The following is an 18,319-nucleotide window of genomic DNA, read 5'->3' as shown; positions in this document are numbered from 1 at the left end:
TGCTTAAAACTTTACCATTTAATGACTCACCTTTACGGAGCACATTACTCTGTTTTATTCCCAACTACATTTGGGTAAAGTATAATGGTCTCAATTGTGTGTGACAAGCTCCACTCACCTCCTCTTTGGTAGAAGAATATTAGGAACTGAATGCTATCTGAATATTGATCTAAGATCACTCTTTAATATTCAGCCTTTTTCATTAATTGCCTTTATCATTCAATCTTGGTTCTGTCTTGCTATCAAGGCTATCTCTGCATCAAGAAGAAATTTGTTACCAGCCAAAAAAGAGGAGGTTTTAATTCATTGCTTTCTCTCTCTAAACACCTCGGGCATTGCAAAAAATAAAAATAAAAATAAAAAATAAAAAAAGCTATTGTGGTTCCCAGCCATGCCTTTAGAATTTGCTATAACCGTCTAATCCTTTATGTTCTCTGGGGTGAGAGTGGTGAGCAGAGAATTCATCTTCCTGCACTGTTTCTGCCAGTTAAGTTCCAATGGCAAAAATACTAACACAATGGCAGAAACAAACAAGAAAACAAATTAATATTGAAACAGTATCCCCTCCTTCATTATCATATTTCTGTCACATTTTGACTTTTTGATTAAATTTATAACTATACTTAGTGAGTAGCAAATTGTATCCACTATCACTACAGCTATAACAAGTATTTTAGGCACTTTTATTTTGCAAGGGATAATGCAAAATATATCTCAGTCAATTTTTTTCATATTCACATTCTTTCCTGATTACTTCCCCTAACCCTAAACTTCTTAAAAACTGCTTTAAATTCACCAGTATATGTGTATGTCTTATAGGATTTCTCTTCCATGTGCAATTTCTATGAGTCAACAAAACAGTGTGCTAAATTTGAACATGTACCATTTGGAATCAGAGGGGATTAGGTTTGACTTCCAGCTTTGACATGTGCTTGCTTGGTCGCCCTGAGCTAGTCAGTTTATCTCTGTGGCTTCTATTCTTTCACTTATTAAAGGGGGAAATAGGAGCTTCCTCACAGTATTGTTCTGGGGATTGGAATTAACATATTTATAATTATTTTTGTATAGATGATAATCAATAATTTTGCCATCAGTAATTATAGAATAATAAGTATTGTTTTGATACACAGTATCTTTCTTTTGATTCATACTATACATAAACATGCCTTGTTACAGAAAATAGATTTGTTTTCCTTTTCATCATAAAATGAATAAGTACCAAAATGGAGAACAATTCTTAGGAATTGTTTTACTGTAAAAGTCCGTTCACTATCTCTGATAATTTTTAAAAGTAGAATTTGAAAGTAGAATAATAGATAGAAAAGTAAGGCCCTAATTATTTTTAATGGAAGGCTCTAGAAGTCAGAAGGATTAGATTTGTCTTCTCCAATCCTACTCCATTTACCACAGATTCACGGAGCTTTAAATTATAGTTAGATATCACTTTCATTTTGCTACAATTTTTTATATGAATCTTTTTTAAGATTGTCAGGATAGTATTAGGAAGTAGAGGAAGGCTTTAGTTCTAGAGGAGGCATATTCAAATTATGGGTAAAATGAAATCTACAGTTACTATTTGTGTGATATCCGAAACTGAGGACAGAGTATGTTTCTAAGAGATGGATCAGTGACAAAATTGAATATAATATCAAGTGTTGAGAAGCGGAAGAATAACTAGCCTATACCCCCAGACTTTTAAGCCAAGCCTGGAAAAGCAAGAAAAAGAAAAAGAGAAGAAAATAATACAGAAAGGAAAGAAATTTAAGTGAGCATATTTTTAATTTTCTTGTTTGTTCTAGCCAGAACTTTTCACTGGGGGTATGTCTACCTTTCTCACTGAAAGTAAAATTGGCAGTAGAATAGTAAATACAAAGTAAGCCCCTCATTACTTTTAAGGAAAGGTTCTAGGTGTGAGAATTAGGAATTTTTCTCCACTTGTAATCTTTTTTTTTTTTTTAACACAGATTCATATAGCTCAAGATCTCAGAATACACTTTCCCTTTTGTTATGATAGAACAGGGCTCAGTAACTGCCTTTTATCCACATGATCATTAGCCATGAAATAATATATTCTTATTTTCTAAAGACACTAATTCTTAGAGTGATTCAATAATTCTTCAAGAGGTGACAGAATCTCAGTGGCATTCAACTTAAGGATTCTTCCTTATCTTTTAAGTCCTTTGGATTTTACCTTATAGATAACACAGTTCGGAGCCCACTGAAGATCAAACGCTTTAAGGTACTTACTCATCTTTTATCCAACTTTTCTACCCTTGCATACATTTGTACCCCACCCCACAGATATGTGCTATTCCAGACTCACAGTATTATAGTTTTACAATATTATTATACCTTCAATGCATTTTAAAAGAATGGGTGAATTAGTCCATTGTCACATTGCTATAAATATACTACCCAAGACTGGATAAGTCACAAAGGAAAGAGGTTTAATAAACTCACACTTCCACATGGCTGGGAGGCCTCAGGAAACTTACACTTATGGCATAAGGCAAAGGGGAAGCAAGGACCTTCTTCATGTGGCAGCAGGAAAGAGAAGAGTGTATGTAGGAGGAAATGTCACATACTTATAAAACTATCAGATCTCCTGAGAACACACTTGCTATCATGAGAACAACATGGGGGAACCCCCATCCCATGATCCAGTCACCTACCACCAGGTCTCTTCCTCAACACCTGGAGATTGCAATTCAAGATGACATTTGGTTGGAGACACAAAGCCAAACCATATCAATGGGTAACATTTATTGAGGTCTTACTCTTGCAATAACTGTGTTAAGAATGTTTTAAGCATTATTTTACATAAACTCACCAGCAACCTAAAGAGACTGGCAATATTTTAAGATCAGGGCTAATCTCTCCAGTGTGACTACCTGTTAAGCAGTTACGAGTAGAGCTGCTGTAAAGGATGGAAGTTGCAGCATGAATAGAAGTAAGTTTGCTTAGGGACTCAAGACAAAGACAGATATGTAATGCATGCAGAAAAAGAAGGCTCCAAGTGAAAACAGAGAATGCTAGCAGAGTGTACACAGTAATGCATCTTTTTCCAATGCAATTTTATAGATAGGAAGTAAAAGTCTGCAAAATAATAAGAATTGTAAAACCTCAGTCAAAAGAGACTTTTGAAGTTATTTTGCCCAGTATTCCACTTAATATAAAAGTCATCTCTGGGAAAAGGTATAAAGGTATTTATACCTTTATACTAAATATACTAAATATACTAATATTTAGTATACTAAATATACTAATATTTAGTATACTAAATATACTAATATTTAGTATACTAAATATACTAATATTTAGTATACTAATATTAGTATACTAAATATACTAAATATACTATTTAGTATACTAATATTTAGTATACTAAATATACTACTATTTAGTATACTAAATATACTACTATTTAGTATACTAAATATACTCTACTAAATATAAAGGTATTTAGTAGAGTAGAATGATAAAGCTTTAGGTATTAAACTACGGCCCACAACTGCTACTGATAGCAAATACAACATAAAGAGGGATTGTGAGACAGCCAGTGAAGACATTTGCATAACTAAAAGACTATTCAAGGAGGACATGTGTCCTTGGTGGTGAGACTCAAGACAGGGTCCTTCTGATGATCAGATAATATAAAGTAAACATGGAAGTGAATGGATGCCAGCAGTGTCAGAAGAGGTACCTAAATCAGGGTGTGACTGAAGGACACCCTCTCAGAAGAGATGCTATAGAAATTAGTTGAAATATAGAAGGACATTACAGGCTAAAAGAAGTAGGGGCAAAACAAAACAAAAAAAAAAGGCAGAAAAAATGTGAGTATTGTATTGCCAGCACCTTGATATATGACTAGCCCTTACTCAAAACTTATACAGTGAAGGCACCTCATAATAAGTCTAGCATATTAAATATAAAAACTTGTATTTTGTCCTGAAGGCAAAGTAGAAATGTGGAAAATTGATTGTGGGGATATTCATTTTAAACCAGAAGAACTAGCTTGAAGTCATTTCAGAAATTCCTATGAGAAATGTTAAAAGTTTGAAACCAGACAGTGGTGGTGAAATACAGAAGATTATTTAATCTGTTAAATTAATAGAGCTGGTGATGCAAGAAGAGTGGCATTTTCTGGCTTAAAAAGCCAGGAAAATAGTGGTATTTTTCATGAATCTCAGGTTCTAATTCATTGGTATAAAACAACAACAACAACAAGCACTTAGCAAGGGTTATGTATGGAGGGATTCCATATTAGACATGTTAATTTAGCGCAACCTCAAGGAAAGAGATGTCTGAAAGTCTATTGAATAAACAGCATGGGATTTCCAAAAAGAGAGTTGGGCCAAGTTCAGGTTACAATGAAACATTTAGAAGACTGAGCTAATTACACACACACACACACACACACACACACACAATCAAATCTTAATAGTAACAAAATGTGTTTGAGACAGTTTTTAATTCTCACATGGAAAAGATATTCAATAGTAAATCCCATCTTCATTTTCTCTGAGAGAGAAAAGCCATGCCCTGGTTTCCTACATATGGTAATTCCTACATATAGCCATTTATATCAGGCTATGCTTTTATGCTTTCACTGTAAAGCTATCTTTAGATATATGTAAGGACTTTTTTAGGATTTTATTATTAATGTAATATATCCATAATTAAAATTTATAGATAGAAAAGAATACATATTTGTTTCTTACTCCAGGGGTCTAAAACTACAGTTTGTTGTGTTTATTGCTACTTCTGGCAGACTCACAGAAGATGTATATTTATATATAAAACTCATAATAATAGTTGCACTTATTACTGCCATTGGAAACACATTAGGTATAAAATCAGCAAGAAAAAAAAATGCTGAGATTTCAGGTTTTTGCAGCAATAAGATGCTTATAGCCAAATTGAAAAAGGCTTAACTAAAGAGTTGTGCCTTGCACTGTGAGTTGAAATTCAATAACCTGAGGTTTTTATTGAACCATGAGAAAACAGAGTATCCAAACTTTCATAAAACATGCTTTTTTTGTAAGTCACATATGTTTTTAATCTAGAAACTGTAGCTACTGAATTGTACAATGTGAATTTAATCAGTGGCATATTACTATAAATTAAAAACAATCAATAAATCAAATATAGAGATCAAAGTAAAATCTTCAGCTTGTAACAGTTAATATTTAGTTAAATGCTCAGCTTGAAGGTCTTTAAAATTGGAATAGAGACAAAGACAATGTAAGACTTTATTGGGTTTGGCATAAAAGCTATACTTTCAACACCAAAAAACAAATATTCATGACATCAGAAAAGTGCTCCAGGCTACAGACAAACCTAAGAATCTAAGAGAAAGAAGAGATTAAGAATTTCTAGTTATGATCTGTATGCTATAAACAGATTGATCTAGGGGGAGAGATTATGTTTTCATCTCTTTATCCCAGTGCCTGGTACAAACAGTCCACCACATGATCAAGAGTGGATTATAAATACCTGCAGTAGAATAAAGAACATGAAAGAAATACAGAATATTTTAGTTGTCCAGAACACTAACCCAGCAAAATACTGGCAATGATAATGATAATGATAAAATGAAAAATTCCATTAATCTGTTCAACATGTCATCAATACTATAAATGAAGAATCCTCTTCTACCATAAAAATTCCAGGAAGAGCCTTCTCTATTATGGGATGCTTCCCATCTTTTCTCAAATATATACAATGGAAAGCAATGGCATCTTTTAACATCTGTCCATCTTCATCAAGTTAGAGTCAACTGAGTAAAACAACTAGGCAGACATTATCTCCTTAATTTATTCTTCATTTCTATGATTTCCAAAACTATGTGATTACTGTAAAAATGACTTTTCCATAAGGCATGCCAATCTATCAACTATATTGAAATAGCTGTACTCTGTAGCTAAAATTTCTAAGTCCTACAAGGTAATGTTTTCACTTCTCAAAAATCTTCTCAGATTATGAACTTAATGGTACTGTTTTAGAAAATTGAAAAGACTTTCTTACTCATAAAAGGAGCAGACCAAAAATGCTCAACTTGCCCTCCACAATTTTGAATGTATATTATTCACCTACTAGGAAAACAGAATCCCACTTTATTAATAATGTTGGTTAGGAACATATATTTAGGATAACAAATACTACCTCATTCTTTCTTCTGTATTACTAATAACACCTCTCAGGAATCGTAATTCTGAGCAGTACAATGTGGTTAAAGATAGAAATACGTAAAAGGTGGTATGAATTTCAGAATGTAAAGGTCACAATGGGAATTGATGGATTCTGGCAGAGGCATTAGTGTAGCCTTAGGTTTGTTTCATTATTTCTTGTACAGATTAAATATCAGACTACATTAGATTAACTAGAACAACCTCTACTCTTCATAGTAAAATGCCCAGGCTTCAGAATGAAAAATATACCCTCAGGCTAGAAGATAAATCCAACATTTAAGTGTGTAAGTTCAATTTGCACAGAAGCAGACCATTTTGATATGCACCAAGGTAAAGAGTCTTAGGGGTCCAAAATGCACTAGGGAAAGCAAAACATAAGTAAGAACAAAAAAAAGAAAATGTACATTGCTAAAGAAAAACCGGGAATAACTCCCAATTCTAAGAGTATTATGGTCTACACCTGAAGATGAAACAATAGAATTACTTCCTTATTGTTAAGCATAGGGTCATTTGTTAAAGATACAAAAACTGGAAAACTAGGACAGAGTCCAACAATAAGAATCCAAATTAAAAATGTTAATAGAGTTACATAATGTTATATAAAAAGTGTATCAGTATATGTTCAAAATCTGATAAAATTACAAAAATAAATTTAAGTACCAAGAGGGACCAAAATGGCTTATTAGAAGCAGCTGCAGTCCATGGCTCTCACAAAACAACAAGTGAATTCTGTATCTTCAACTGAGGTATCCAGGTTCTGACATTGGGACTGACTTAGCAGTTGGCTTGACCCATGGAGAGCAAGGAAAGTCAGGGTGGGGCCAGGAGAGGCACAGAGCCAGGGAAGCCCCTACTCCCAACCAAGGGAGGTGGTGAATGATAGTGTGACCCTTCCCAGAAAACCATGCTTTTCCTATAGATCTTTGCAACCCACGGATCAGGGGATCCCTTTATGAGCCCACATCAGCAGAGCCTTGAGTCCAAATCACAGAGCTCTGTAGAGTATCAGCAGAGTGGCCACTTGCGTGGGCATGCAGGGAAACCCAGGAGTTTTGCACACTCCAACCCAGGAATTCTGGCAAGGCGGGAGAGCCCATGGATTCTTCTAGTAAGGACCTTGAATCCAGGGAGCAGAGTAGTGTCATTCTGCAGGCTCCACTCCCACAGCACCTCACAAATTAAGACCCACTGGCTTGGAATTCCAGCTGGCCAGCAGTAGCAGGTTGGAGACAGCCTGTGATGGACCGAGTTCCACCAGGAGGGGCAGCTGCCACATTTGCAGTTCAAGTTGGCAGTTCTAGCTTGCTGGCACCCAGGACCAGAGGTATTTCCCCCAAGGCAGCCCAGCTGCTCTGCCTGATTGTGGCCAGTCTGCTTCTTTAAGTGGGACCCCAATACATCCCTCCTCACTGGGTAGGGCCTCCCTGAAGGAATTTCAGCAACTGCAGCCAGAGTTATACAAATAAAATTCTGATCTCTCCCTGGGATGGAGTCCCCAGGGCCAGGGGCAGCTGCTGTCTTTGTGATTCAGCCAACTTAGTCTTTCCAGGCTGCTGGCTCTGAAGAGGCCGGGCAGTCAGTGCAGTGCACCTGCTCTGCCAAGGGACAACCAGACTGCTTCTTTAAGTGAGTCCCTGATCACATTCCTCCTGACTTACTTAGTGGGACCTCCCAACAGTCTCCAGATACCTCTTACAGAGGCATTCAACGGGCATCAGGTCAGTGCCCTCCTGGGACACGGCTCCCAGAGGAAGGAGCAGGCTGCCATCTTTGGTTTTTGCAGCCTTCCCTGGTGATACCTCTAGGTGTGGGAGGGGCTGAGGTGACTACATTCTGGAGTGGACCCCCAGCTAACCACAGCAGACCTATTGGAAGAGTGGCCTGATTGTTAAAACAAACAAACAGAAAGCAACAACATCAACAAAAAAGACCCTAAAAACCTTACTCAAAGGTCAGTAACCTCAAAGATTGAAGGTAGATAAGCCCATGAAGGTGAGAAAGAATCAATGCAAAAACACTGAAAACTCAAAAAGCTGGGTGCCTCTTCTCCTCCAAATTACCACAACATCTCTCCAGCAAGGGCACAGAACTAGGCTGAGGCTGAGATGGCTGAATTGACCAAAGTAGGCTTCAGAAGGTGGGTAATAACAAACTTTCCTGAGCTAAAAAAGCATGTTCTAACCCAATGCAAAGAAGCTAAGAATCATGACAAAACAATACAGGAACTGACAACCAAAATAGCCAGTTTACAGAGGAACATAATTGACCTGATGGAGCTGAAAAACAAAACATGAGAACTTCACAAGACAATCACAAGTATCAGTAGCAGAATAGACCAAGCAAAGGAAAGAATCTCAGAGCCTGCAGATCGTCTTTCTGAAATAGACAGGAAGACAAGAATAGAGAAAGAAAGGATGAAGAGGAACAAACAAAACCTGCAAGAAATATGGGAGTATGTAAAAGACTGAACCTACGACTAATTGAGGTACCTGAAAAAGATGTGGAGAATGGAAACAAATTGGAAAACATGCTTCAGTATATCATCCAATGGAACTTCACCAATCTAGAAAGACAGGCAAACCTTTGAATTGAGGAAATCCAGGAACCACAATAAGATACTCCACTAGAAGATCAGCCCTAAGACACTTAATCATCAGATTCTTCAAGGTTGAAATGAAAGGAAAAAATGTTAAGGGAAGCCAGAGAGGAAGGCCAAGTCACCTACAAAGGGAAACCCATCAGACTAACAGCAGACTTCTCAGTGGAATCTCTGCAAGCCAGAAGAGATTGGGGTCCAATATTCAACATACTTAAAGAAAAGAATTTCCAACCCAGAATTTCACATCCAGCCAAACTAAGCTTCAGAAGCAAAGGAGAAATAAATATGCTTTTCAGACAAGCAAATGCTGAGGAAATATGTCAGCACCAGGCCTGCCTTGCAAGAGCTCCTGAAAGAAGCACTAAATGTAGAAAGGAACTACAAAAGCACACTGAAGTACACAGACCAGTGACACTCTGAAGTGACCACATAAACGAGTCTGCAAAATAAGGAACTAGCACAATGACGACAGGATCAAATTCACACATAACAATAGTAACCTTAAATGTAAATGAGCTAAATGCCCAAATTAAAAGACACAGAATGGCAAGCTAGATAAATAGTCAAGACCCACTGGTATGCTGCCTTTAAGAGACCCATCTCATGTGCCAAGACACACATAGGCTCAAGATAAATGGATCAAGGAAAATTTATCAAGCAAATGGAAAACAGAAAAAAAGCAATTCTAGTTTTTGACAAAACAGACTTTAAACCACAAAAGATTTTTTAAAAAGACAAAGAAGGGCATTACATAATGTTAAAGGGTTCAATTCAACAAGAAGAGCTACTATCCTAAATATATATACACCCAATACAGGAGCACCCAGATTTATAAAGCAAGTTCTTAAAGACCTTCAAAGAGACTTAGACTCCCACACAATAATAGTGGGAGATTTTAACACCCCACTGACAATATTGGACAGATTATTGAGACAGAAAATTAACAAAGATATTCAGGACCTGAACTCAGCTCTGAATCAAGCAGAACTGTTAGAAATCTACAGAACTTTTAATGGGTGCAGCACACCAGCATGGCACATGTATACATATGTAACTAACCTGCACATTGTGTACATGTACCCTAAAACTTAAAGTATAATAATAATAAAATAAAATAAGAAATCTACAGAACTCTCCACCCAAAAACCAGAGAATATACATTCTTCTCATTGCCACATGGCACTTACTCTAAAATTGATCACATAATTGGAAGTAAATCACTCCTCAGCAAATGTAAAATAACTGAATTTATAAAAAACAGTCTCTCAGACCATGGCATAACCAAATTAGAACTCAAGATTAAGAAACTCACTCAAAACCACACAACTACATGGAAATTGAACAACCTGCTTCTGAATAACTCCTGGGTAAATAATGAAATGAAGTCAGAAATCAAGAAGTTATTTGAAACTAATGAGAACAAAGGGACAATATATCAGAATCTCTGGGATACAGCTAAAGCAGTGTTAAGAGGGAAATTTACAGCACTAAATGCCCACATCGAAAAGCTAGAAAGATCTCAATTCAACAACCTAACATCACAACTAAAAGAAGCAGAGAACCAAGAGCAAGCAAACCCCAAAGCTAGCAGAAGAGAATAAATAACCAAGATCAGAGCAGAACTGAAGGAGATAGAGATACAAAAAAACCATTCAAAAAAATTAATACATCCAAGAGCTGGTTATTTCAAAACATCAATAAAATAGACCACTAGTTAGACTAATAAAGAAGAAAAGAGAGAAGAACCAAATAGACACAATCAGAAATGACAAGCAGGATATCACCCCTTACACCACAGAAATAAAAACAACTATCAGACAATACTGTAAACACCTCCATGCATACAAACTAGAAAATCTATAAGAAATGAATAAATTCCTGGACACATACACCCTCACAAGACTCAACAAGGAGAAAACTGAATCACTGAATAGACCAATAACAAGTTCTGAAATTGAGGCAGCAGTAAATAGCCTACCAACCAAAACAAGCCCAGGACCAGCGAGATTTACAACTGAATTCTACCAGAGGTACAAAGAAGCACTGGTACCATTGTTATTGAAACTATTCCAAACAATTGAAAAGGAGGGAGTGCTCCCTAACTCATTTTGTGAGGCCAGCATCATCCTGATACCAAAACCTGGCAGAGATACAACAATAAAATAAAACTTCAGGCCAATATACCTGATGACCATCAATGCAAAAATCCTCAATAAAATTCTGGCAAACTGAATCCAGCAGCACATCCAAAAGCTTACCCACCATGATCAAGTCAGCTTCATCCTTGGGATGTAAGGTTCAACATACACAAATCAATAAATGTAACCCATCACATAAACAAAAGCAATGACAAAAAACACAGGATTATTTCAATAGATGCATAAAAGGCCTTCAATAAAATTCAACATCCTTTTATGTTAAAAACTCTCAATAAACTAGGATTGAAGGAACATACCTCAAAATAGTAACAGCCATATATGACAAACCAACAGCCACTATCACACTGAATGGGCAAAAGCTGGAAGCATTCCCCTTGAAAACCGGCACAAGACAAGGATGTCCTCTCTCATCACTCCTATTCAACATAACATTGGAAGTTCTGCCCAGGGCAATCAGGTAAGAGAAAGAAATAAAGCATATTCAAATAGGAAGAGAGGAAGTCAAACTGTCTGTTTGCAGATGACATGATCCTATATCTAGAAAACCCATTGTTTCAGCCCAAAAGCTTCTTAAGCTAATAAGCAACTTCAGCAAAACCTCAGGATACAAGATCAATGTGCCAAAATCACTAGCATTTCTATACACCAGCAACAGGAAAGCTGAGGGCCAAATTATGAATGAACTCCCATTCACAATTGCTACAAAGGAAACAAAATACCTATGAATACAGCTAAAAAGGGAAGTGAAGGAACTCTTCAAGGAGAACTGCAAACCACTGACTTAAAAAATCAGAGAGAACACAAACAAATGGAAAAACATTCCATGCTCATGAATAGGAAGAATCAATATCGTGAAAATGGCCATACTGCCCAAAGTAATTTACAGATTCAATGCTATCCCCATTAAATTACCGTTGACATTGTTCACAGAATTAGAAAAATCTACTTTAAAATTCATATGGAACCAAAAAAGAGCTCATATAGCCAAGACAATCCTAAGCAAAAAGAAGAAAGCTGGAGGCATCATACTCCCCAACTTCAAACTATACTGCAATTCTACAGTAACCAAAACAGCAAAGTACTGCTACAAAACAGACACATAGATCAGAAACATGGGACAGAATAGAGAACTCAGATGCACACCTACAGCCATCTGATCTTTGACAGAAAATTGAAACTGGACCCCTTTCTTACACCTTATACAAAATTAACTCAAGATAGATTAAAGACTTATATATAAAACCCAAAACTATAAAAACCCTAGAAAGAAATCTAGGCAATACCATTCAGGACATAGGCACAGGCAAAGATTTCATGACAAAAACACCAAAAGCAATTACAACAAAAGCAAAAATTGATCAATGATATCTAATTAAAGAGCTTCTGCGTGGCAAAAGAAACTATCATCAGAGGAATAGACAACCTGCAGAACGGGAGAAAATGTTTGCAATCTATCCATCTGAAAGAGGTCTAATATCCAGAGTCTACAAGGAACTTAAACAAATTTACAAGAAAACAATCACCCCCATTAAAAAGTGGGCAAAGGACATGGACACTCCTCAAAAGAAGACGCTAATGTGGCTAACATATGTAAAAAAAATCTCAACATCACTGATCATTAGAGAAATGCAAATCAAAACCACAGTAAGATACCATCTCCTGCCAGTCTGAATGGAGATTATTAAAATGTCAAGAAACACTAGGTGCTGACAAGGTTGTGGAGAAAAAGGAAGTCTTTTACACTGCTGATAAGAGTGTAAATTAGTTCAACCATTGTGGAATACAGTGTGGTGACTTCTCAAAGACCTAGAGGCAGAAATACCATTTGACTCAGCAATTTCATTATTGGGTACATACTCAAAGGAATATAAATTCTTCTCTTATTAAGGTACATGCACACATATGTTCACTGCAGCACTATCCAACTAGCAAAGACATGGAATCAATCAACCCAAATGCCCATCAATGATAGACTGGATAAAGAAAATGTGGTACATATACACCATGGAATACTATGCAGCCATAAAAAGGAATAAAATCATGTCTTTTGCAGGGACATGGATGGAGCTGGTAGCTGTTATTCTCAGCAAAACTAATGCAGGAACAGAAAAATAAACACTGCATGTTCTCACTTATAGGTGGGAGCTGAATGACAAGAACACATGGACACATGGAAATAAGAACACACACTGGGCTGGGCTAGGAGGGGGGCCAGGGGGAGAGAGAGCATCAGGAAGAATAGCTAATGGACTCTGGGCTTAATACCTGGGTGATGGGTAGATCTGTCCAGCAAACCACCATGGCACATGTTTACCTATGTAACAAACCTGCACATCCTGCATATGTACCCCCCAAACTTAAAATGAAAGTTAAAGAAAAAAAATTTAAATACTCACATTAGCCTAAGAGATATTAATATACCACTCATTGTAACTGACACATTAAGCAGACAAATTAATTAGTAATATATACAGTTGACCCTTGAACAACATGGGGCACTGGCCCTTTATGCAGTTGAAAATACACATACAATATTTATTTATTTATTTATTTATTTATTTATTTATTTATTTGTTTATTTATTTATTGAGATGGAGAGTCACTCTGTCATCCAGGCTGGAGTGCAGTGGCGAGATCTCAGCTCACCGCAACCTCTGCCTCTCAGGTTCAATCAATTCTCCCACCTCAGCCTCCCAAGTGGCTGGGACTACAGGCACCTGCCACCACACCTGGCTAATTTTTATAAAATTTAGGTCTCTAACTGGTGACCTCAAGTGATCTGCCTTCCTTGGCCTCCCAAAGGGCTAGGATTACAGGCATGAGCCATTGTGCCCGGCCCACATATAACTTTTGACTCTTCTAAAACTTAACTATGAATAGCCTACTGCTGACCAAAAGCCTTACCAATAAGTTGATTAACACATATTTTGTATGGTGCATTATTGTATACTGTATTCTTACCATTAAGTAAGGTAAAGAAAGGGTTATTAAGAAAATTCTAAGGAAGAGAAAATATATTTACTATTCATTAAATAGACGTGGATCATCATAAAGATCTTCATCCTCACCTTGAGTAGGCTAAGGAGGAGGAGCAAGAGAGAGATTGCTCTTGGTGTTTCAAGAAGTGGAAGAGGTGGAGGAGGTGGGAGGGAAGACAGGTATACTTGGTGTACCTTTACAGAAATACACCATAAGTTTTTGTCTGACTTTTTTGCTTTTTCATTTACCCACAAATGTTTCTATACGGTACCAATCTTTCCACCATTCTGGTTTCAGTGCTCATATCATATAAGGGTCTATGTCATAAAGGACGTCAAAAGCAGTCCTGAAAAATCAGAAGCCCTTTTTCAGATTGTCCAATGAAAATTTGTTTTCTGGCACTGCTTCTGCTGTTTTCTTCCTCATCATCTGGCACTGATTCAGAAGCATTCATCTCCATCCAGTCATCTTCTGTTAATTCCTCTGGGGTAGTGTCTCTTAGCTCTTGAATTTCCCTAAAATCTATACCTTAAAACCCTTACCCCTCACCTTTTTTTTTTTTTTTTTTTTTTTTTGCCATGTCCACAATCTCTCTCCTGATTTCCTTGATTGGCTCTGACAGAAATCATGTGAAGTCATGTATAATATCTGGACACTATTTTCTTCCACAGAAATGTATTCTTTTGGGCTTGATGGGTTTCATGGTTTTCTTATAACAACTATGGCATCTTCAATGATGTAATCCCTCCAGGCTTTCACGTTCTATCAGGGTTCTTCCACAGCATTGAGAAATCTTATAGGGTTTCATCTACAATGAGTCATAGAGGTCCTGATGACTCCCTGGTCTAGAGGCTACTAGAGACATTGTATTTGGCAGCATGTTGACTAATTCAGCACCTTTGGTGTTGAACTCATGGGGTTCCTAGTGGCCAGGGGCATTGTCAAAAATCAAAATAACTTTAAAATACAGTCCCTTACTGGTGAGGTACTTGCTTACTTTAGGAACAAAACATTGATAAAACCAATCCAGAAAAATGGTTTCTCTGTTTCTTGGGAGCACTTCCAGCATCACTCATGGCATTTTATATGGGTCCCATGATGTTATTTAATGTTCAATATTGCACTGAACACAATTAAAAATACACAAGAACTTCAAGAGATCATCTTTACTGTGATATCCAATTTACTGGAGAGAGGAGCATCTCACTCAGATGATGAGTGTTGCATAGCATTTTAGCTACTTGACAATACTTGAGCTCACCTCAATAGCAATAGAAGGTGGCTATGAAATTATTACACTACTATAGTATGTACTACAGTTAATTTTCTTCAGTTATGACTTTATGCTGCATCTTTACATTTCTTTACATTTCTGTCTCCTACAAATAGTGCCATATTTGGTCTGCAAGTGTTTATGTGCATAAGTCTTGATAAATTTTAACTTTTCATAATAGATTTGTGTGTATTTTATGGTAGTAAGTTATATAAATAGACTAGTACCTACATATATTTTATGCATTGACATACCTAATTTTGCTTTCTTAAAAAAATTTCTGGGCTACCTGCTTTTTCTGCAAGGTGTTTCAATTGTCAGAATTCTTCAAAATATTTTCCATGATACTTATTGAAAAAAATCCATGTATAAATGGACTCTCACAACTCAAACCCATGTTATTAAAGGGTTACTATATAAGAGTTTAACAACACAGAAGTTTTATGTAATTGAAATACATGTATAATAGTGTGGACAATAATTTGAAATATACATATTCTCCCTAAGCACAAAAATGGACATTTACAAAAAGCTTAGTTTCATTGTATACCATAAAATAGGCTTTGATTAATTACCATTCATCACAAAAAATAGAGTAAATAACAACAAAATTTTTAATCTACATTTTGTAAATTCATAGATATACTTTTAAATATATCTATATCAAAGAAGAGATTATACTGGAAACTGGTAAATGCTTAGACTTAAAAAATCACCAAAAATACATTGATAACCGTAAAAATTGTTAAGTAACAACTTTTGACCTATCTCTGTAATTTAAATATCCATAATAACATGTTGAAAAAATGTCTTTTATGTATCAAAAGTATCACATTGATATGGTTTGACTGTGTTCCCACCCAAATCTCATCTTGAAATGTAATCCCCATAATCCCCATGTGTGGAGGGAGGAACCTAGTGGGAGGTGATTGGATCATGGGGCTGTCTCCCTCATGCTGCTGTAGTGATAGTGAGTTCTTACAAGATCTGATGTTTTCATAAGTGTCTGGCATTTCTCCTACTTGCATTTCTCTTTCCTGCTTCCATGTGAAGAAGGTTCTTGCTTCCCTCTTCACCTTCTGCCATGACTGAGGCCTCCCCAGCCATGCAGCAGACCTATAAGGTCAATTATACCTTTCTCCTTTATAAATTACCCAATCTTGGGTATTTCTTTATAGCAGTGTGAAAACAGACTAATACGCACACAAATCAAATAGGAAAACTAGAATACAATAAGTTTTACAAAGACAAACAGGTCTTAAATAGGCTCATCAGTAAAACTAACAGATGAGAAAAGAATCTGTTCTTATGAATATAGGTCAGCAGAAATAATCTCAACTGAAATACACAGAAAGACAAAACCAAAATCTAAGATCTGTAGAATCTTGAAAAAAACAACAGTTGACTTTTAGAATGGTAGCATGAGGAGCTCCAAAAACCCATTCCCCAGTAAAATAACCACAACTGGCAAGAATTATTTCTTTTGAAAAACCCCACTTGAAGTTTCTGGAATTGTCCTGAGGGCTTAGAGGCAATGAAGAAACATTTATTAAAGCAAACCTACTACATTTCAATAAGAACAGTGAGAATCTGTGGCACTTAAGCCATGACTTGGTCCCTCCCTTGCCCCTTTTCAGCTTAGTATAACAGGAGCTTTATTTCAAATGGGTGTAGCCAAAAGACAGGGTCCTCTTTTTGGTCAGTTAGCTAAGAAGGTAGAGGTTTCACGTAAGAGAGGCTAGAAAAAAATACCAGATGCTATCACTCCCACACAGTGACATATTTGTAATGTATGGGTATTATTTGCTCCTTCCTTTCTGAAGCAGTGGTTCAGAGATGTTTTTTGGTAGGGAGGGCAGTTCATGTGAATAGAGAACACTGAAGCTCTCCTAAAAGAAAGTGACTTTATTTGAAACAGAGTATCAGGAAGTTCAAACCTAAATTAATTAAAAAGAAAAAGAGATTTTGATAGTAAGCAATTAAGAGGAAGTTTGGTATCTCTATGACAGCAACAAGCTAAACTATAGGCCAATTAGTTACCCAGAGAAAATGAGGGAAAATGACAGCTAAATAGAACTCTTCTGGAAGAAATAAACTTCAAAAACAGGTCTCAGTAATGACCTTTGTAAATGAGCCAAGATATACTGAATCAGACTGTAAAATAAGTGAGGACCGAGGACATTTTCAAACACAATAGAGCAATCAACAAGAAGTTAATAGAGCCTAATAGCTGAGTGTGATACTAATAGACGATCTAATTTCTAGAGAAACCAGAGAAAGGCACAAAGAGAGCCCTGCTAAAATCACCATCGTTGCAGGTTGACTGCACACATGGCCAAAACTCAGCATACTAAAAAGTGATATCAAAGGCTTCCAACTGCAGCAGACTTGACTAAATTAGTCCAGCCAAGTCACTAAAAACATAAACAAGCAAACAACCAAATGAGTCCTTAAAGGACAGAGAAAAGATTATACTGAATTACTACAATACATTATCTAATATGTGAGTTGACAAGAAAAAAAATATGAGACAGACAAAGAAACAGGAAAGTGTGACCAATATAAAAGACAAGCAGGTAACGAAAACTGGCTGTAAGAAAGTCCTGATGTCAGATTTAACAAGGATGTCAAAGCAGCTGTTACAATATATACAATGAACTAAAGGAAACTTTGTTTGTAAAGTAAAACTATGATGATACTGTCTCATCAAATACACAAATACATATAAACCAAGAATGTTATATCCAGCAACGTTATCTCTCAAAAGTGAAGGCAAAATAAAGACTTTTCCAGATGAATAAAATCGGAGCGAACCAAATACTAGCTGACTCACTTAACAAGAAATACTAAAGGAAGTATTTTAGGCTCAAAGCAAGTAGCCTCAGATAACTTAAAAACAAGACAAAAAGAAAAAGAGCACCAGAAAAGTAATTATGTAATTATGAGTGACAGTATAAATGCATAGTTCCTTGTCTTTCTTTTTTTCTGTAAAAAGCATTTGTATAAAACAGGAATGTAATTGTATTTGGGAGACTATAATATATACACTTGTATTGCATTTAACAATATCAGCACAAAGGAGAAGGATGATAGCCAGAAAGTATTGGGACAAGAAAAT

The sequence above is a fragment of the Gorilla gorilla genome, chromosome 12, assembly GCF_029281585.2.
Source record: "Gorilla gorilla gorilla isolate KB3781 chromosome 12, NHGRI_mGorGor1-v2.1_pri, whole genome shotgun sequence".
In the NCBI taxonomy this organism is placed as follows: Eukaryota; Metazoa; Chordata; class Mammalia; order Primates; family Hominidae; genus Gorilla; species Gorilla gorilla.
This window is presented reverse-complemented; position numbering follows the sequence as displayed.